Below are 23,435 nucleotides of genomic sequence, written 5' to 3' on the forward strand. Positions count from 1 at the left end.
CTATTTTGAAAACAAGTATTGAAGCTGGTTTTAAAGGAAAAGTTGCAAATTTCTTTTCATATGAAGAATATCCCTCTGCTTATCATCATTTTCACATTGCTAAACTCATGACTTATTTTCGATCACACTTCAACATCCTGCTGAGGCAAGATTAGAAGATCTTAGCCCTCAGAACTTGATAATTTTTACCATCATTTCAAATCTGTTGGTGCCCACTGATGGCCACAGAACTGATGCGAACAAAATGGAGCTTTATCTCTTTTACTGTTTTGTTGAAAAAGTCATAATCGACTTTGGGTTTGTGATGTGCAAATTTCTGCTCAAGATTAGCACTGATAGTTGTAAAAAGCTCTCTTATGAAAAATTTCTGACTCCTACTGATGTGAATGAAGGAACCGGTCAAACCATGCAAGTAGAAAAAGTGAAAGTTCCCCTCGGTCCGATTACGCGAGCACGAGCCAAGAAAAAGAAGGAAGCACTGCAACTTCTAGTCCAAGCTGTCCACGTGCAAGTTGAGAGGCCTAGGCCCATAGAAGGCCTTGCGTATGAGGAAGAAAGGCAAGTCACCTTGATAGAAGCTTCGCTCAATGAAGGAGACCTTGTCTGAAGGCCACGGCCTATAAGGCGTGGGCGCGCTTTATAAGAACAAGTCTTCTGCCACTCAATCGCAGTCGCGTCGCTATAAGGCGTGGGCGCGCTTTATAAGAACAAGTCTCCTTCCACTCAATCGCAGCCGCGTCGCTACAAGGCGTGGGCACGCTTTATAAGCATATCGCTTCTGCCCATCTACTTCATGCGACCTTTATATATTGATGTCTAGTTATTTTAGTTAGTCATTTGAAGTATTTCCTAATCATGTCATAGTCATATTAATTCGGCTAGCTTGCATGACCTTGAGAGCCGAATTTTAAGTATCCTATTAACTAGGAAACTTTGTCATATTTTTTTAGTCTTTCCAATTCATATTAGGACTTCTATTGTAAGGCTATATATATTAGCCTAAGTGCCGCACTTTAAACAGATTACGTTAATACAAAATTAAGAGTTCTCTCTTTGGCTTCTTGTGAGCTTTTCTTGAAGTTCTTAGATTAATTCCCTAGGATCTTCAAGTTGACTTATCAATCTAGAATCACACTAGATTGTGGCATCTTCTACACTATACCAAGGTTCGTTAGCCACGTGATTAACGGGTCAAGGTTCCATCAACCCCAAACGTGTTCCGTCCCTCTAGATCCTGTGCACTTGTCTCTTGCGGGTTTCGTCACAAGTTGGTGACGTTCGTATCAGTTGGTAATCAGAGCTAGTTAGAGGTACCACGTTATATCCCTTGTTTTGTTGTTTTGAGTTAGTTCTTATCTATCAATTTTGTTACCAGGTCATTAGGGTTTTGTGTCAAATCGTGGGAAAGATTTCTTGTGAAGCCGCCAATTCTGTTTTGTCTTGTTAGTGTGCTGTCTGCAATTTTCCAGAATTGTTTCAGTATTTTCGTGTGTTGTTTCTGCCCAAGTTTCATCCGTAAGTCTGTTGATTTTGTGTTCAAACCATTAGAGTAAAAAAAAAAAATTCCAGTCGCTAGGACTTTCTTTGTTCTTGTCGCATTGTGCCATTGTGTCTTGTGCAATCTGTTCAACAATTTCTAGTCACTACTTGCTTCTGAACTTTGTCCAGTTTATAGTTGTCTTTGTGTCATCTTGGGTCACGTAAACAGCCCAACAAATTGTCAAAAAAAAAAACAAAAGAGTCACGTACCTTGTTGTGTTTTCGTTTCAAGTTGTTGGAATTTCGTTTTGGGAATTGCTGAATTTCTGTTTGCCTATTGTCGTGAGTTTGGTTGTTGTTATTGCAAACCTTGGATACCATAACATATTGGAAATTCTTGAAACTAGCCTAACTTGCCATCGTTTCTTGATCTGATTGGAGCAACTTGAAGTTGTGTCCCTTGAAGAGCTGAAATCTTGATCAAAGGAACAAAAAAAAAAATGAATCAAGAGAAAGAAAAAGAGAAAGAAAAAGGAAAAAAAAAGGATTCGGCTCTCCAAAAGCAATCAGGTTCCTTAATATTGTTTGGTTTCCAAATTTGAGATTCCAATTCACGGTTGGGTCCTAATCCTAATTGGCTTCCATATCTTGAGTTTCGATTCTTGATTGATTGCCAATACCCAACCAACATTGAACAGCCCCAAAACCACCCCAAATCAGTCTCCTAAAGCCGCCACAAGTCCTTGTCCAAGTTACATTAGGAATCATTGATTTCCAAGGACGGTTGGACTAATTTTTGTAAAGCGATTGGGCTGAATTTCAGGGACCATTTCTGACATTATTTGAATATCCTAAAAGCACCTTCTTCCCTCCAAAATACTGACAAGAATTCGGCACAACAGCAGCTCAAAATTCTAGTTTGTCAGGTAGGAGTCTTTCTAGGCTTCCAAAATTTCAGCTTTGAGTTCGAGTCGTGTCTTTTTGTCGATCATCTTTGGGTTGTTTTCCTACATTATCTGAGTTAAAACCAGCATCTCAGGTGTGTCATAAATCTGAAATTCATCTAGTTTACCCTTGCTTCATCGATTGCTTGATCCGTGGTTGAGACGTTGACATTGGAGATTCTTGGAGGAAATTTTCTGGTTTCTTCAAGAGAGGCAAACAAAGGCCAATAAGTGCTATTTGTGAGATCATTAGAGTAAGTAAATTGTGAGTGATACACGAGGGTCGAGAGAAAACACGTGAGGGAGTGTGTGAGATTACATATACTTGTTTCTATTCTACACTAACCATTGCAGGTTACCCAAGCATGTCAAATGGAGGCGAATCATCACATTTTGACCCAAAACTTAACAACGCTGATCTGATTGGACAATTCCAGCGGATGTTGACACAATCTTTGGAGGCCGTTCATGAACGGATTGACCAATTGTGAGAACCTCGAAAATATATATATATATATATAATAATAATAATACTAAACATACAGTTACATATTACTTTTGCATGTTAGACTTTTCATAAATGCCACTTCTATCTTTATCTGTTCTTAAATAAATATAAAAAAAATAATAATAATAAATAAAATATATGTATTGTACTTGCATTTTAGACTTTTAATAAACTCCATTTTTATTCTTACTTGTTCTTAAATAAGCACGTAAAAATAGTTTTTATGCTACAAACAATTCAATTGTGTAAAATATTGAAATTACTTGATTCTTGCCAAGATAAATTGATATTTCTTGATGTATATTATTTTATCGCCCTAATATTAATTCCTTGACTTCTGATAGTTAGTTTTAATCGTTAATAATGTTAAGTGTTAATAGGAACCTTAGCAATAAGATGAAGTCAATAAATTTTAAACAAAACCGTTACAAGTACACTTAGTATACTTAGGACGTTAAAATCTCGATAATCGAATCTTTGCGAGAATAGTATATTATTAGGCATTCAAATTACAATTGGGGTAAATTTTGGAATTAGGTTAGAATCGAGGACGTAAGTGGAAATTAGGAGGAGATGTGAAAAGACTGAAATGCCCTCCATTATCTCAAAATGACCATGCAACCATAAAACTCTCTCGACTGACTCTTTAAAACATAACCATTTCCATTCTGCCGAAGTGCATTTCCCTTTCACCTCTCCAACACTTAACCCTTCTTCAACCGTGAATCACCTCCACCATCTCACCCCAACCGCAACAACAACACCTCGTAAACATCGACCGGTAGTGAGGAGAGGGAGAGTTCCTCGGCCTGAGCAAGAGAAAGAGAGAGAGAGCAGTCGAGTGAGCTGCCGACCACCACCACCTCCATTAACCAGCAATCAAAACCTTAACCAGCCGCGATCATCCTTCCACCCCAACAACATCCCAGCCGCAACCACTGCAACCAGGACCAGCACCCTCAGTCCTTGCGCGAGCCAAGAGAGGAAGAAAATTTCAGCTCTGTCGCATGGGTGAGCTGCACTATGAGGTAATTTCTGGACTGCCAAAGCGAGGAAATTATTTCTGCTGCTAGCCGTGTGTGCAAACTCCAAGCTGAGGTAATATCTAGACTTGAACTAGTTGATTATGGGTAGATGAAGCTGTTTAGAGGCATGCATGTGAGAGTTGTATGTTTGGATGAAGAATTAAGTTACCAGAAATTGATTTCGAAAGAAATTGGAACTGCCGTGAGCTTGAGCTGGAAATTTACAGCCTTAATTCGTTAATTTGTGATGATCTGAGCTTAGTTTTGGACCCAATCTGGTAGATAGCTCTTTATTTGGTGTTGCATGTGAACTTTATGGCCAGGAATCCGATTGCATGGCTAGAATTTTTTTTTATTAGAAGTTGTTGGATTGCTAAACACTTTGCCAGCTTAGCCGATGGAGTTGTTTTGGGAGTTGTATGGGTATTTTAGTATGAGATTTGCTGGAAAGTGTTTGATTCTCACTGGGTTGTGTGTTTAGCTAACTAAATGTTGGATGATTAAGCCCTGCATGAGATTAATTAGCTGTGTGTAAACCAGAAATAAAAATGAACAAGAAAATCTACTGCATGCAAGATCATCCGAGAATAGCCGAATGAATTTTTGGAATTTTGGATGAATGTTGTTGGTGACCGACCCTGTTTTGGACTAGAATTGATAGTAACTTCATTTATTAGTCATGCATGATAGCTTTGAGTACATAATTCAGTGATTTGGCCAAGGAAAAATTCAGATTAATGACTAACTAAGCTTGCTGGAAAATCTGTGTTGTTGGCCGAGAGAGAGAAGGTTGAACTCTCTTGTTAATTCCGAAAATTCCATGATAATTGGCTATAATCCTAAGTAAAATGTCTTATAACATCTTGTTCTAGTTTCATGTTTATCTTATTGATTTTAACACTTGAAAAGCTGGTGAATTGGATCATGAACTGAAGTAATTATTGAAGGAAAATATTTTCCAGCATGGCCGAGAGAAAAGAGTTGAGCACTTGACTAGTTTTCCTTCGAATTTTAGCTAAGATTCTTGTATTGGATGTTTAAGACTAGTTTGTAGATTGCTAATCACCTTTTTCCATGTTGAGTTGAAGTAAAAATTGAAGAAAATTAGGGACAAAGCTCTATAAGTAAACTACTATATTGCAGGAAAATTTGATGGTGGCTGGCCGAATTAATTGAGGGTTTTGAGTGAGATTATTTTCTGGGAATTATGTGTTATTTGTTTTGGTTTAGATTGGACAGATTATGAGTTATATATTTGGTGTTTTAAACAAATAAAAGATGGAGATTTGATGGATGTCCTGAATTGGCAATTGCTGGATTTTTCTTGATTGTCGAAACAAGAAAAGAAAATCTGAATTCCTAAGGGTATTTGTGAGTAAGCTAACCATGACTTTCTTTTATGTTGGAGTTAAATTTCTAGTTGATTTGTTGTAAGAAATATTTGTTTGTTGTCAAGAGCTAATGATTGATGAAGCTCTTGGCCATTTGAGTAGTTTTTGCAAGAATTTAATTTTTAGTGAATTTGTTCAAGTGGTTGGCTGAAATGTACCTGGAAGGTCCAAGGGTTGTGATTTGGAATTTGTTTTGGATATCTTGGACTTCCTTTGTTAAATTTTGATTGGAATCTGAAGTCTGTTTTAGTCTCTTGAAGACAAGTACCTTTAAATCAAGTCTTGTGGGTATATTTTGTCTTAATATTAAAATTTAAATATCGGGACTTTTAAAACCTTGCCGACTAGTTAATTCTTTTCTTTCGCCTAAACCAGTTTTACTATTTTCAGGGAATAGTTACATTAGCTTCCAAACCTTAAGTTTTTCATAAAATTAGCCTTGACCAGTTGTTTTAAAGAAAATTTGTTAAAGATACTAGATTTGAATGATTTCAAATAAAAGACATAGAAAACTTGTTCGGCAAGAAACCTTGTTTAAACTAATTTGGTTCTAGTTTGCTTCTATAAAGGAAATATCTTTAAAAGAAACCTCATGAAACATTTTGTTCCTTTTCCAGCTTTAATTTTAAGAGGGAGTTATTGATTTATTTCGAGGAATTAAACTAGTTTTATACAAGATAATCTTTTATATATAAACAAATATTTGTCTAGTAAAACTTATAGTTTTTAAAACTTGGATTTCTAGGATTTAGCGAGGATGCGGATTTTGATTCCCAGCTTGACTTGTGACTTCACTCTTGGTGAGTGTCCCTGCTTGTTCTATGCCTACTTGATTAAAGTGCTTTCTTGACTTGATATGTGAAAACTGGAAAATGGTTTCTGATCCATCGAAGTGAGCAGTGTGTACTTTATCACACTAGCCTTTCGAGTGGTGACTTGTGTGAAATGTTTTCGTGAACATCCTGCTTGCACTTGCTAAGCACTGAGTAGGGGAATGTACCACACCTGAGGGTGGGAGGGCCTCTTATCCTATCTCAAGTACTAAATCACTAGGCAGGGGAATGTACCACACCTTAATGGTGGGAGGGCCTCTTATCCTGACCTAGTAACCACGTGTTGGACGTGACGTCGTTGGGTGAATCCCTCGACTAGTTTATAAAAAGGTATACTCGAGTATTACCACTCTCGTGTTTGGCGTTCGGGCCCGGTAAAGGGGTATGATTGGTGGCCGGAGTTAAGAAAAAAAAAAGATCTACATGGACCTTAGGTAGTGAGAGTTGACGGAGGGTCAACTACGGTAAATTTTGATCAAGCGTGGAGAATGGCTCCTGAGAGCCCCTGTATCCTATCTTGTGCTGTTATACGCTTTCCTAATTGTTCAATTTGTGAAATTGTTACTCGCTGTTTGATTTACGTGATTGCATGTTTTGGAGCACCACTGAGCTTTAGCTCACCCCACGTTCATTTGTTTTCCTTGACAGGTCCTGGCACTTGAGCAAGACTGGAAATCTAATTTCACTTTTATGCATGTAGCTTGAGTTAAACATTGTATCTTTTATTTTGGATTGCCACTTGAAGCTGGAAAAGTGTAATCCCTGGAATTGTTATTTGGCTTGTACTAATGTATTTGGATTGTATGTTTTGTTGCCTGGTTTGAACGCGTAAGGTGTTTAAGAGTCGACGATTGGCTATCTTAAAGTGCTGTTATCTCTGAAGTTAATGTGGTCTTAGGCATTGGTCTATTATGGAGGATCAATATTGTAATAGTTTAGGCTATTCTTCGGAAGGTTTTGAACTAGATTAAAAATTGGCCTGGAAATGGCCGAACATGGCAGGGGCAAAATCGGAAAGTTTAGCTTCTTACACCCAATGAAGTTCCTACTAATTACCCACCACTAATGCATCATTATAACCACTAAACCAACAATATACTCACCATCAATCATCAAATCAGCAACAACAACCCAAGTGTGGGAATTCCAAGAGCCCACAATCACATTTTTTTACACCATAATCAAGTAACAAGTGCATGCATGAGCTTAATCTTGTCATATAATCTCCAAAAGATAAGAATCCAAGGGTTGATCATTACCTACTCCTTTGGTTTGCAAGGTCAGAATTTTCGGCCCTCTTGAAGCTCCAAGAAACCGTGAAAGCTCCCCTCCTCCTTAGCTAGATATAGTCTCCAAGTGGTTTGCTAAGTGGTCTCCAAGTTTGGTGTGATTTGGATGAATTTTAGTGCATGAATTGAAGATGAAAAATGAAGAACAAAGGAGAGCTCTTCTCCTCTCTTGTTGCTCGGCCAAGTGAAGTGAGGAGAGAAGGGTTTTGGTTCAATTGTGGCTTCCTAAGGAAGACTCATTGTGTGGTGCAAAATACATCTCAAAGTCAACTTAAAATAGTGTACTTAGGATGCGTTTGGACTCGATTTTTCTCGCGCGTTTGGTTCACTAGTGCACTAAACCTCCAATGCATATATATTCATGTAAATATTATTCACTCTTAGTTGTCCCGAAATAAGGGTCTAAAGTCCCTCAAATGAAGTCGCGCGTGTGAAAACGCGTACCGTCAGTTTTACCGCTATAACGCGAAACTTTCGAAAAATTCTTATAACGATTGCACTACTAACTATCACTTGAATATTTATTCATAAAATTACCTATTTTAGGACCCTAGTACAAGTCTCCAATATTCCAAGCTTATTGTGCTACTACGCGGATAAAAATCTCCAAGTACTATTCACTATTTTTACTAAACGCGCTCTAGGAAATTAATTTTCGAAACGAATCATTTTAAAAATATAACGAAGATATACTACCACTTATATAGGTCTAACAGGACTAGAAAATATTCCTTGGAAATAAAATCCAATTAAATAATTTGTTAAGCCATAAATTAGGCATAAAATAATAGTTTTTGCGAGTCCTCACAAATTATAACTCTTTTGGGATTGTATATATTGTATTTAGAGCTCTTTCGAACTTTAAGTTTTGAGTCCTGGCGCGAGCTAGGCAGGCGGCCCGCCGATACCCTTGGGTTCGCCCTTGGGAGAAGTGGGGTCGTCACAGAATTGGCCTTGGCTTAAAACACCAAAGTTGTAGGGAATGACATTTTAAAGGTGCCTACAAAATTTCAGGTCAATCGCAGTAGTGTGGAATGAGAAACGTCAAAATTACTATTGCTGTTCTGGTTTTACCCGAATGTAAGAATTGCGCCTGTAATTGGTTGTTTTGGCTGGTATTGCTTCCGAATTGGATGTTGAGACCTTCTGATGCAATTTAACCCTGTTTCTTAGCTTTCAGATGGTTTTGGAATTTCTGGATTTGGACTTGTAGAGCCTGAGTTATGATGTTTCCGCTAGAATACGTTCTGTGAATCTGTTTTTGTGATTCCGGTGTAGTATCTTGCATTTTTGACCTTGTTACACTCGAAACGGAGTTGAGTGACCTTCTGTAATATTGTAGCCCTATCTCTTTGCTTCGAAACGGTGGATCCTACACCTTCATCCGACAATCGTAGCGCCTTTGGTACCATTACCGCAAAATGACGTCAAAACTGTTTTTCTGGTTTTGAGCTTAACTTTCATTTCCAAACTTTTCCCTAGTTTGACTTGTACTAGTACTACTTGGAGTTTGCTGAATGGCTATTGGATGAACTTGTTTTTGTGTGTGTACCTTTGGGTTGGAATGAGGAAATCATGATGCCATGACGGCTGGAAAAGTAAGCAAATTTAGGGGAAGTGCTGTCCGAACTTTTAAAGGACTTGTTTGCATTGAGTTTGTGATCTAAGACTTGGATTTGAGCAAGGCAATGATATATGATGGATGATTTCTGAGCCATTGAGGTGAGGGACCTCAAACTATTTCTAAAGTTATTTTTGAACCGTTTCCTGCATTATTTACTTTTGACCTGTTACCAAAGTTACTTTTGAACTGTTTTCTTGCATATCATGCGTACTTGCATATGAGTGTTCCTTGTTTGCTGTATTCCTTGACTTATTGGCTTGTTATTATTGTTTGATAATGTGTTAAGTGCTTCCAATGATTGTTAAGACGAGTTTTCTAGGCGAGTGTGTACTTTATCGCACTGGACCTAAATAAATATGAAATTTTCAATGATTAATGATTAAATGCTAGTTGCGCATGAATGTAAGCCGTTTGGCTGAATTGGGCCCTGCCCTTCGTTACCGATCGACTCGAGCCAGAAGCGGACTCGGTCGGGCGATATGGTGACCCTGGCTGAATTTGGTATACTCGAGTATTACCTTGTAGTCCGGCTATGTCCGGATGGGTGGAGTCCGGCTACGTCCGGATGGGTGGAGACCGGCCAACGTCCGGAAAGAAAAAAAAAAGATGAACGAATAAAAAGATGAACGAGGGATTATTTATAAAAAAAAGAACGTATCATTTTCATGAATGTTACTATCGCTTTCCATTGTACATGTTTCTTGAATTATTAATACTCCATATTTAATGTTTTGTAAATGCTGTAATCGTTTTTGGACTTATCATTTGATTTATGACATCATTGAAAAGAAATATTGTTAAACCGATTTAATTACTGATTTTCTGGTTACTCGCTGAGCTTCTTGCTCACCCCAAAAATATTTTATTCCCCTCCACAGGGCTCGTGGCTAAGGAAGGCTTGTAGTACTTGTGCACGTGTTTGGATGGCCTATATCTTGTACAATTTGGATGTTGGAATCATTTTATGTATAGTTGGGAATTGTTTCCGCTTCGCTTTTGATATGTAATTTTTGGAGAATTTGATGTATATTGGAGATTTAGGAATTAGTTTCTGCTGCATTTGTGACATGTAATTATTGGAGACTTGGATGTATATTTGTGGACCATATGATGTTTTTTTGAGATTTATATTGTAATCTGTTTGAGGAATGTAGTGAGCGACTGAGTCCCGGCGAGAGTCGGGCAGGCGGCCCACCGAACCCTCTGGTTCGCCTTAGGGGGAGGTGGGGCCGTCATAGTTGGTATCAGAGAGCTTAGGCTTCAGATCTCTGTAGTGTATCCTAGGCTTGAAGTTTAGGATGCCGGACTGTGGGTTTGGTTTGCAATATTAGTGATTCTTGCGGGATATCTCGACTTGATTGGTAAAAGATGGAATGTCGAGGACGACATTCTTTTAAGGAGGGGAGATTGTGACGCCCCGAAAACTAGGAGTATGAGAAACTGAAAATTTTTATATATTTTCTCGACATTATTTGGTTTTCTTGTCTCTAAGTCTGTTTTCTTCAATATATTAATTTTTTTTTACATTTGTATAAGGAAATATAGTTTCCAAATCATTTTCTTGTTCCAAGTTATTCCACGTTAATTTTTGAAGTGCGTTTTGAACGTGGGACCCGCAAGTGCGGTAAATGCATTATATTTTTGACAACTTGTTAGAATTTTGTATTAAGTGATATTATTGTACAAGGTGTTAAGATATTTGTATTGGAGAGACAAAAAGATAAGTTTTAAACCTAAAGGTGACAAGTGTCATCATCTAATTTACTCTTGACTTTGACCATTTGACTTTACCTTTACCTTTACCAAATAAATATAAAAAAATTGACCAAAAATAAGCTCTTATTTGAAGCTCTCTTGGCCGACTTTCTTGCTCAAAGAAAGGAAGAAAACTCTCCACAATTTTGGTCTCCAATCTTTGTCAATCTCTCAAATCAATCGTTTAATCTTGCATTTGTTCCATAAAACTTCTTCTATTAGTGTTTGTGAGTTGTTTGGTGGAGTTATTTGGAAGGTTAAGGTGCCTAGTTGTTCTCTCTCTTCTATTGCTAAGGTGAGTGGTGATTGAACTTCCTCCTACACTTAATGAAGCTTAAGTTATGCCTAGTGGGAGCTAAAGTGCTGAAATTTGTGGTTTATTTCTTGGTTTGAGATGAATTGGTGAAGTTTTTAATTTATTGATGATTTTTCTGGTTTAATTTGATCATGATGTTGTGGCTGTCCATGATGGTTGGAAATGATGTTTAATAACTCTAGTAGGTGTAAATGATTGGTAATTGCAACCAGTTTTGGGTTTGGAAGGAATTTGAGAAAGTTAGGGTTTTATATCCCCAATTCTGTCCGGTTTTGTATCTCATGGTTAGTGGCCGAATTGGCCTTGGATTAAAACATGAAAGTTGTAGGGAATGACATTTTAAAGGTGCCTACAAAATTTCAGGTCAATCGGAGTAGTGTGGAATGAGAAAAGTCGAAATTACTATTGCTGTTCTGGTTTTACCCGAATGTAAGAATTGCGCCTGTAATTGGTTGTTTTGGCTGGTATTGCTTCCGAATTGGATGTTGAGACCTTCTGATGAAATTTATCCCTGTTTCTTAGCTTTCATATGGTTTTGGAATTTCTGGATTTGGACTTGTAGAGCCTGAGTTATGATGTTTCCGCTAGAATACGTTCTGTGATCTGTTTTTGTGATTCCGGTGTAGTATCTTGCATTTTTGACCTTGTTACACTCGAAACGGAGTTGAGTGACCTTCTGTAATATTGTAGCCCTATCTCTTAGCTTCGAAACGGTGGGTCTTGCACCTTCATCCGACAATCGTAGCGCCTTTGGTACCATTACCGCAAAATGACGTCAAAACTGTTTTTCTGGTTTTGAGCTTAACTTTCATTTCCAAACTTTTCCCTAGTTTGACTTGTACTAGTACTACTTGGAGTTTGCTGAATGGCTATTGGATGAACTTGTTGTTGTGTGTGTACCTTTGGGTTGGAATGAGGAAATCATGAAGCCATGACGGCTGGAAAAGTAAGCAAATTTAGGGGAAGTGCTGTCCGAACTTTTAAAGGACTTGTTTGCATTGAGTTTGTGATCGAAGACTTGGATTTGAGCAAGGCAATGATATATGATGGATGATTTCTGAGCCATTGAGGTGAGTGACCTCAAACTATTTCTAAAGTTATTTTTGAACCGTTTCCTGCATTATTTATTTTTGAACCGTTTCCTGCATTATTTACTTTTGACCTGTTTCCAAAGTTACTTTTGAACTGTTTTCTTGCATATCATGCGTACTTGCATATGAGTGTTCCTTGTTTGCTGTATTCCTTGACTTATTGGCTTGTTATTATTGTTTGATAATGTGTTAAGTGCTTCCAATGATTGTTAAGACGAGTTTTCTAGGCGAGTGTGTACTTTATCGCACTGGACCTAAATAAATATGAAATTTTCAATGATTAATGATTAAATGCTAGTTGCGCATGAATGTAAGCCGTTTGGCTGAATTGGGCCCTGCCCTTCGTTACCGATCGACTCGAGCCAGAAGCGGACTCGGTCGGGCGATATGGTGACCCTGGCTGAATTTGGTATACTCGAGTATTACCTTGTAGTCCGGCTATGTCCGGATGGGTGGAGTCCGGCTACGTCCGGATGGGTGGAGACCGGCCAACGTCCGGAAAGAAAAAAAAAAGATGAACGAATAAAAAGATGAACGAGGGATTATTTATAAAAAAAAGAACGTATCATTTTCATGAATGTTACTATCGCTTTCCATTGTACATGTTTCTTGAATTATTAATACTCCATATTTAATGTTTTGTAAATGCTGTAATCGTTTTTGGACTTATCATTTGATTTATGACATCATTGAAAAGAAATATTGTTAAACCGATTTAATTACTGATTTTCTGGTTACTCGCTGAGCTTCTAGCTCACCCAAAAAATATTTTATTCCCCTCCACAGGGCTCGTGGCAAAGGAAGGCTTGTAGTACTTGTGCACGTGTTTGGATGGCCTATATCTTGTACAATTTGGATGTTGGAATCATTTTATGTATAGTTGGGAATTGTTTCCGCTTCGCTTTTGATATTTAATTTTTGGAGAATATGATGTATATTGGAGATTTAGGAATCAGTTTCTGCTGCATTTGTGACATGGAATTATTGGAGACTTGGATGTATATTTGTGGACCATATGATGTTTTTTTGAGATTTATATTGTAATCTGTTTGAGGAATGTAGTGAGCGACTGAGTCCCGGCGAGAGCCGGGCAGGCGGCCCTCCGAACCCTCTGGTTCGCCTTAGGGGGAGGTGGGGCCGTCACAGTTGGTATCAGAGCTTAGGCTTCAGATCTCTGTAGTGTATCCTAGGCTTGAAGTTTAGGATGCCGGACTGTGGGTTTGGTTTGCAATATTAGTGATTCTTGCGGGATATCTCGACTTGATTGGTACAAGATGGAATATCGAGGACGACATTCTTTTAAGGAGGGGAGATTGTGACGCCCCGAAAACTAGGAGTATGAGAAACCGAAAATTTTTATATATTTTCTCGACATTATTTGGTTTTCTTGTCTCTAAGTCTGTTTTCTTCAATTTATTAATTTTTTTTTACATTTCTATAAGGAAATATAGTTTTCAAATCATTTTCTTGATCCAAGTTAGTCCACGTTAATTTTTGAAGTGCGTTTTGAACGTGGGACCCGCAAGTGCGGTAAATGCATTATATTTTTGACAACTTGTTAGAATTTTGTATTAAGTGATACTATTGTACAAGGTGTTAAGATATTTGTATTGGAGAGACAAAAAGATAAGTTTTAAACCTAAAGGTGACAAGTGTCATCATCTAATTTACTCTTGACTTTGACCATTTGACTTTACCTTTACCTTTACAAAATAAATATAAAAAAATTGACCAAAAATAATCTCTTATTTGAAGCTCTCTTGGCCGACTTTCTTGCTCAAAGAAAGGAAGAAAACTCTCCACAATTTTGGTCTCCAATCTTGCTCAATCTCTCAAATCAACCGTTTAATCTTGCATTTGTTCCATAAAACTTCTTCTATTAGTGTTTGTGAGTTGTTTGGTGGAGTTATTTGGAAGGTTAAGGTGCCTAGTTGTTCTCTCTCTTCTATTGCTAAGGTGAGTGGTGATTGAACTTCCTCCTACACTTAATGAAGCTTAAGTTATGCCTAGTGGGAGCTAAAGTGCTGAAATTTGTGGTTTATTTCTTGGTTTGAGATGAATTGGTGAAGTTTTTAATTTATTGATGATTTTTCTGGTTTAATTTGATCATGATGTTGTGGCTGTCCATGATGGTTGGAAATGATGTTTAATAACTCTAGTAGGTGTAAATGATTGGTAATTGCAACCAGTTTTGGGTTTGGAAGGAATTTGAGAAAGTTAGGGTTTTATATCCCCAATTCTGTCCGGTTTTTTATCTCATGGTTAGAGGCCAAATTGGCCTTGGCTTAAAACATGAAAGTTGTAGGAAATGACATTTTAAAGGTGCCTACAAAATTTCAGGTCAATCGAAGTAGTGTGGAATGAGAAACGTCGAAATTACTATTGCTGTTCTGGTTTTACCCGAATGTAAGAATTGCGCCTGTAATTGGTTGTTTTGGCTGGTATTGCTTCCGAATTGGATGTTGAGACCTTCTGATGAAATTTATCCCTGTTTCTTAGCTTTCATATGGTTTTGGAATTTATGGATTTGGACTTGTAGAGCCTGAGTTATGATGTTTCCGCTAGAATACGTTCTGTGATCTGTTTTTGTGATTCCGGTGTAGTATCTTGCATTTTTGACCTTGTTACACTCGAAAAAGAGTTGAGTGACCTTCTGTAATATTGTAGCCCTATCTCTTAGCTTCGAAACGGTGGGTCTTGCACCTTCATCCGACAATCGTAGCGCCTTTGGTACCATTACCGCAAAATGACGTCAAAACTGTTTTTCTGGTTTTGAGCTTAACTTTCATTTCCAAACTTTTCCCTAGTTTGACTTGTACTAGTACTACTTGGAGTTTGCTGAATGGCTATTGGATGAACTTGTTGTTGTGTGTGTACCTTTGGGTTGGAATGAGGAAATCATGAAGCCATGACGGCTGGAAAAGTAAGCAAATTTAGGGGAAGTGCTGTCCGAACTTTTAAAGGACTTGTTTGCATTGAGTTTGTGATCGAAGACTTGGATTTGAGCAAGGCAATGATATATGATGGATGATTTCTGAGCCATTGAGGTGAGTGACCTCAAACTATTTCTAAAGTTATTTTTGAACCGTTTCCTGCATTATTTATTTTTGAACCGTTTCCTGCATTATTTACTTTGGACCTGTTTCCAAAGTTACTTTTGAACTGTTTTCTTGCATATCATGCGTACTTGCATATGAGTGTTCCTTGTTTGCTGTATTCCTTGACTTATTGGCTTGTTATTATTGTTTGATAATGTGTTAAGTGCTTCCAATGATTGTTAAGACGAGTTTTCTAGGCGAGTGTGTACTTTATCGCACTGGACCTAAATAAATATGAAATTTTCAATGATTAATGATTAAATGCTAGTTGCACATGAATGTAAGCCGTTTGGCTGAATTGGGCCCTGCCCTTCGTTACCGATCGACTCGAGCCAGAAGCAGACTCGGTCGGGCGATATGGTGACCCTGGCTGAATTTGGTATACTCGAGTATTACCTTGTAGTCCGGCTGTGTCCGGATGGGTGGAGTCCGGCTACGTCCGGATGGGTGGAGACCGGCCAACGTCTGGAAAGAAAAAAAAAAGATGAACGAATAAAAAGATGAACGAGGGATTATTTATAAAAAAATGAACGTATCCTTTACATGAATGTTACTATCGCTTTCCATTGTACATGTTTCTTGAATTATTAATACTCCATATTTAATGTTTTGTAAATGCTGTAATCGTTTTTGGACTTATCATTTGATTTATGACATCATTGAAAAGAAATATTGTTAAACCGATTTAATTACTGATTTTCTGGTTACTCGCTGAGCTTCTAGCTCACCCCAAAAATATTTTATTCCCCTCCACAGGGCTCGTGGCTAAGGAAGGCTTGTAGTACTTGTGCACGTGTTTGGATGGCCTATATCTTGTACAATTTGGATGTTGGAATCATTTTATGTATAGTTGGGAATTGTTTCCGCTTCGCTTTTGATATGTAATTTTTGGAGAATTTGATGTATATTAGAGATTTAGGAATTAGTTTCTGCTGCATTTGTGACATGTAATTATTGGAGACTTGGATGTATATTTGTGGACCATATGATGTTTTTTTGAGATTTATATTGTAATCTGTTTGAGGAATGTAGTGAGCGACTGAGTCCCGGCGAGAGTCGGGCAGGCGGCCCGCCGAACCCTCTGGTTCGCCTTAGGGGGAGGTGGGGCCGTCATAGTTGGTATCAGAGAGCTTAGGCTTCAGATCTCTGTAGTGTATCCTAGGCTTGAAGTTTAGGATGCCGGACTGTGGGTTTGGTTTGCAATATTAGTGATTCTTGCGGGATATCTCGACTTGATTGGTACAAGATGGAATGTCGAGGACGACATTCTTTTAAGGAGGGGAGATTGTGACGCCCCGAAAACTTTGAGTATGAGAAACCGAAAATTTTTATATATTTTCTCGACATTATTTGGTTTTCTTGTCTCTAAGTCTGTTTTCTTCAATATATTAATTTTTTTTTACATTTCTATAAGGAAATATAGTTTCCAAATCATTTTCTTGTTCCAAGTTATTCCACGTTAATTTTTGAAGTGCGTTTTGAACGTGGGACCCGCAAGTGCGGTAAATGCATTATATTTTTGACAACTTGTTAGAATTTTGTATTAAGTGATATTATTGTACAAGGTGTTAAGATATTTGTATTGGAGAGACAAAAAGATAAGTTTTAAACCTAAAGGTGACAAGTGTCATCATCTAATTTACTCTTGACTTTGACCATTTGACTTTACCTTTACCTTTACCAAATAAATATAAAAAAATTGACCAAAAATAAGCTCTTATTTGAAGCTCTCTTGGCCGACTTTCTTGCTCAAAGAAAGGAAGAAAACTCTCCACAATTTTGGTCTCCAATCTTGCTCAATCTCTCAAATCAACCGTTTAATCTTGCATTTGTTCCATAAAACTTCTTCTATTAGTGTTTGTGAGTTGTTTGGTGGAGTTATTTGGAAGGTTAAGGTGCCTAGTTGTTCTCTCTCTTCTATTGCTAAGGTGAGTGGTGATTGAACTTCCTCCTACACTTAATGAAGCTTAAGTTATGCCTAGTGGGAGCTAAAGTGCTGAAATTTGTGGTTTATTTCTTGGTTTGAGATGAATTGGTGAAGTTTTTAATTTATTGATGATTTTTCTGGTTTAATTTGATCATGATGTTGTGGCTGTCCATGATGGTTGGAAATGATGTTTAATAACTCTAGTAGATGTAAATGATTGGTAATTGCAACCAGTTTTGGGTTTGGAAGGAATTTGAGAAAGTTAGGGTTTTATATCCCCAATTCTGTCCGGTTTTGTATCTCATGGTTAGTGGCCGAATTGGCCTTGGATTAAAACATGAAAGTTGTAGGGAATGACATTTTAAAGGTGCCTACAAAATTTCAGGTCAATCGGAGTAGTGTGGAATGAGAAAAGTCGAAATTACTATTGCTGTTCTGGTTTTACCCGAATGTAAGAATTGCGCCTGTAATTGGTTGTTTTGGCTGGTATTGCTTCCGAATTGGATGTTGAGACCTTCTGATGAAATTTATCCCTGTTTCTTAGCTTTCATATGGTTTTGGAATTTCTGGATTTGGACTTGTAGAGCCTGAGTTATGATGTTTCCGCTAGAATACGTTCTGTGATCTGTTTTTGTGATTCCGGTGTAGTATCTTGCATTTTTGACCTTGTTACACTCGAAACGGAGTTGAGTGACCTTCTGTAATATTGTAGCCCTATCTCTTAGCTTCGAAATGGTGGGTCTTGCACCTTCATCCGACAATCGTAGCGCCTTTGGTACCATTACCGCAAAATGACGTCAAAACTGTTTTTCTGGTTTTGAGCTTAACTTTCATTTCCAAACTTTTCCCTAGTTTGACTTGTACTAGTACTACTTGGAGTTTGCTGAATGGCTATTGGATGAACTTGTTGTTGTGTGTGTACCTTTGGGTTGGAATGAGGAAATCATGAAGCCATGACGGCTGGAAAAGTAAGCAAATTTAGGGGAAGTGCTGTCCGAACTTTTAAAGGACTTGTTTGCATTGAGTTTGTGATCGATGACTTGGATTTGAGCAAGGCAATGATATATAATGGATGATTTCTGAGCCATTGAGGTGAGTGACCTCAAACTATTTCTAAAGTTATTTTTGAACCGTTTCCTGCATTATTTATTTTTGAACCGTTTCCTGCATTATTTACTTTGGACCTGTTTCCAAAGTTACTTTTGAACTGTTTTCTTGCATATCATGCGTACTTGCATATGAGTGTTCCTTGTTTGCTGTATTCCTTGACTTATTGGCTTGTTATTATTGTTTGATAATGTGTTAAGTGCTTCCAATGATTGTTAAGACGAGTTTTCTAGGCGAGTGTGTACTTTATCGCACTGGACCTAAATAAATATGAAATTTTCAATGATTAATGATTAAATGCTAGTTGCGCATGAATGTAAGCCGTTTGGCTGAATTGGGCCCTGCCCTTCGTTACCGATCGACTCGAGCCAGAAGCGGACTCGGTCGGGCGATATGGTGACCCTGGCTGAATTTGGTATACTCGAGTATTACCTTGTAGTCCGGCTATGTCCGGATGGGTGGAGTCCGGCTACGTCCGGATGGGTGGAGACCGGCCAACGTCCGGAAAGAAAAAAAAAAGATGAACGAATAAAAAGATGAACGAGGGATTATTTATAAAAAAATGAACGTATCCTTTTCATGAATGTTACTATCGCTTTCCATTGTACATGTTTCTTGAATTATTAATACTCCATATTTAATGTTTTGTAAATGCTGTAATCGTTTTTGGACTTATCATTTGATTTATGACATCATTGAAAAGAAATATTGTTAAACCGATTTAATTACTGATTTTCTGGTTACTCGCTGAGCTTCTTGCTCACCCCAAAAATATTTTATTCCCCTCCACAGGGCTCGTGGATAAGGAAGGCTTGTAGTACTTGTGCACGTGTTTGGATGGCCTATATCTTGTACAATTTGGATGTTGGAATCATTTTATGTATAGTTGGGAATTGTTTCCGCTTCGCTTTTGATATTTAATTTTTGGAGAATATGATGTATATTGGAGATTTAGGAATCAGTTTCTGCTGCATTTGTGACATGGAATTATTGGAGACTTGGATGTATATTTGTGGACCATATGATGTTTTTTTGAGATTTATATTGTAATCTGTTTGAGGAATGTAGTGAGCGACTGAGTCCCGGCGAGAGCCGGGCAGGCGGCCCTCCGAACCCTCTGGTTCGCCTTAGGGGGAGGTGGGGCCGTCACAGTTGGTATCAGAGCTTAGGCTTCAGATCTCTGTAGTGTATCCTAGGCTTGAAGTTTAGGATGCCGGACTGTGGGTTTGGTTTGCAATATTAGTGATTCTTGCGGGATATCTCGACTTGATTGGTACAAGATGGAATATCGAGGACGACATTCTTTTAAGGAGGGGAGATTGTGACGCCCCGAAAACTAGGAGTATGAGAAACCGAAAATTTTTATATATTTTCTCGACATTATTTGGTTTTCTTGTCTCTAAGTCTGTTTTCTTCAATTTATTAATTTTTTTTTACATTTCTATAAGGAAATATAGTTTTCAAATCATTTTCTTGATCCAAGTTAGTCCACGTTAATTTTTGAAGTGCGTTTTGAACGTGGGACCCGCAAGTGCGGTAAATGCATTATATTTTTGACAACTTGTTAGAATTTTGTATTAAGTGATACTATTGTACAAGGTGTTAAGATATTTGTATTGGAGAGACAAAAAGATAAGTTTTAAACCTAAAGGTGACAAGTGTCATCATCTAATTTACTCTTGACTTTGACCATTTGACTTTACCTTTACCTTTACAAAATAAATATAAAAAAATTGACCAAAAATAATCTCTTATTTGAAGCTCTCTTGGCCGACTTTCTTGCTCAAAGAAAGGAAGAAAACTCTCCACAATTTTGGTCTCCAATCTTGCTCAATCTCTCAAATCAACCGTTTAATCTTGCATTTGTTCCATAAAACTTCTTCTATTAGTGTTTGTGAGTTGTTTGGTGGAGTTATTTGGAAGGTTAAGGTGCCTAGTTGTTCTCTCTCTTCTATTGCTAAGGTGAGTGGTGATTGAACTTCCTCCTACACTTAATGAAGCTTAAGTTATGCCTAGTGGGAGCTAAAGTGCTGAAATTTGTGGTTTATTTCTTGGTTTGAGATGAATTGGTGAAGTTTTTAATTTATTGATGATTTTTCTGGTTTAATTTGATCATGATGTTGTGGCTGTCCATGATGGTTGGAAATGATGTTTAATAACTCTAATAGGTGTAAATGATTGGTAATTGCAACCAGTTTTGGGTTTGGAAGGAATTTGAGAAAGTTAGGGTTTTATATCCCCAATTCTGTCCGGTTTTGTATCTCATGGTTAGTGGCCGAATTGGCCTTGGATTAAAACATGAAAGTTGTAGGGAATGACATTTTAAAGGTGCCTACAAAATTTCAGGTCAATCGGAGTAGTGTGGAATGAGAAAAGTCGAAATTACTATTGCTGTTCTGGTTTTACCCGAATGTAAGAATTGCGCCTGTAATTGGTTGTTTTGGCTGGTATTGCTTCCGAATTGGATGTTGAGACCTTCTGATGAAATTTATCCCTGTTTCTTAGCTTTCATATGGTTTTGGAATTTCTGGATTTGGACTTGTAGAGCCTGAGTTATGATGTTTCCGCTAGAATACGTTCTGTGATCTGTTTTTGTGATTCCGGTGTAGTATCTTGCATTTTTGACCTTGTTACACTCGAAACGGAGTTGAGTGACCTTCTGTAATATTGTAGCCCTATCTCTTAGCTTCGAAACGGTGGGTCTTGCACCTTCATCCGACAATCGTAGCGCCTTTGGTACCATTACCGCAAAATGACGTCAAAACTGTTTTTCTGGTTTTGAGCTTAACTTTCATTTCCAAACTTTTCCCTAGTTTGACTTGTACTAGTACTACTTGGAGTTTGCTGAATGGCTATTGGATGAACTTGTTGTTGTGTGTGTACCTTTGGGTTGGAATGAGGAAATCATGAAGCCATGACGGCTGGAAAAGTAAGCAAATTTAGGGGAAGTGCTGTCCGAACTTTTAAAGGACTTGTTTGCATTGAGTTTGTGATCGATGACTTGGATTTGAGCAAGGCAATGATATATAATGGATGATTTCTGAGCCATTGAGGTGAGTGACCTCAAACTATTTCTAAAGTTATTTTTGAACCGTTTCCTGCATTATTTATTTTTGAACCGTTTCCTGCATTATTTACTTTGGACCTGTTTCCAAAGTTACTTTTGAACTGTTTTCTTGCATATCATGCGTACTTGCATATGAGTGTTCCTTGTTTGCTGTATTCCTTGACTTATTGGCTTGTTATTATTGTTTGATAATGTGTTAAGTGCTTCCAATGATTGTTAAGACGAGTTTTCTAGGCGAGTGTGTACTTTATCGCACTGGACCTAAATAAATATGAAATTTTCAATGATTAATGATTAAATGCTAGTTGCGCATGAATGTAAGCCGTTTGGCTGAATTGGGCCCTGCCCTTCGTTACCGATCGACTCGAGCCAGAAGCGGACTCGGTCGGGCGATATGGTGACCCTGGCTGAATTTGGTATACTCGAGTATTACCTTGTAGTCCGGCTATGTCCGGATGGGTGGAGTCCGGCTACGTCCGGATGGGTGGAGACCGGCCAACGTCCGGAAAGAAAAAAAAAAGATGAACGAATAAAAAGATGAACGAGGGATTATTTATAAAAAAATGAACGTATCCTTTTCATGAATGTTACTATCGCTTTCCATTGTACATGTTTCTTGAATTATTAATACTCCATATTTAATGTTTTGTAAATGCTGTAATCGTTTTTGGACTTATCATTTGATTTATGACATCATTGAAAAGAAATATTGTTAAACCGATTTAATTACTGATTTTCTGGTTACTCGCTGAGCTTCTTGCTCACCCCAAAAATATTTTATTCCCCTCCACAGGGCTCGTGGATAAGGAAGGCTTGTAGTACTTGTGCACGTGTTTGGATGGCCTATATCTTGTACAATTTGGATGTTGGAATCATTTTATGTATAGTTGGGAATTGTTTCCGCTTCGCTTTTGATATTTAATTTTTGGAGAATATGATGTATATTGGAGATTTAGGAATCAGTTTCTGCTGCATTTGTGACATGGAATTATTGGAGACTTGGATGTATATTTGTGGACCATATGATGTTTTTTTGAGATTTATATTGTAATCTGTTTGAGGAATGTAGTGAGCGACTGAGTCCCGGCGAGAGCCGGGCAGGCGGCCCTCCGAACCCTCTGGTTCGCCTTAGGGGGAGGTGGGGCCGTCACAGTTGGTATCAGAGCTTAGGCTTCAGATCTCTGTAGTGTATCCTAGGCTTGAAGTTTAGGATGCCGGACTGTGGGTTTGGTTTGCAATATTAGTGATTCTTGCGGGATATCTCGACTTGATTGGTACAAGATGGAATATCGAGGACGACATTCTTTTAAGGAGGGGAGATTGTGACGCCCCGAAAACTAGGAGTATGAGAAACCGAAAATTTTTATATATTTTCTCGACATTATTTGGTTTTCTTGTCTCTAAGTCTGTTTTCTTCAATTTATTAATTTTTTTTTACATTTCTATAAGGAAATATAGTTTTCAAATCATTTTCTTGATCCAAGTTAGTCCACGTTAATTTTTGAAGTGCGTTTTGAACGTGGGACCCGCAAGTGCGGTAAATGCATTATATTTTTGACAACTTGTTAGAATTTTGTATTAAGTGATACTATTGTACAAGGTGTTAAGATATTTGTATTGGAGAGACAAAAAGATAAGTTTTAAACCTAAAGGTGACAAGTGTCATCATCTAATTTACTCTTGACTTTGACCATTTGACTTTACCTTTACCTTTACAAAATAAATATAAAAAAATTGACCAAAAATAATCTCTTATTTGAAGCTCTCTTGGCCGACTTTCTTGCTCAAAGAAAGGAAGAAAACTCTCCACAATTTTGGTCTCCAATCTTGCTCAATCTCTCAAATCAACCGTTTAATCTTGCATTTGTTCCATAAAACTTCTTCTATTAGTGTTTGTGAGTTGTTTGGTGGAGTTATTTGGAAGGTTAAGGTGCCTAGTTGTTCTCTCTCTTCTATTGCTAAGGTGAGTGGTGATTGAACT

The sequence above is a fragment of the Coffea arabica genome, chromosome 1c (assembly GCF_036785885.1).
Source record: "Coffea arabica cultivar ET-39 chromosome 1c, Coffea Arabica ET-39 HiFi, whole genome shotgun sequence".
NCBI classification, from domain to species: Eukaryota; Viridiplantae; Streptophyta; class Magnoliopsida; order Gentianales; family Rubiaceae; genus Coffea; species Coffea arabica.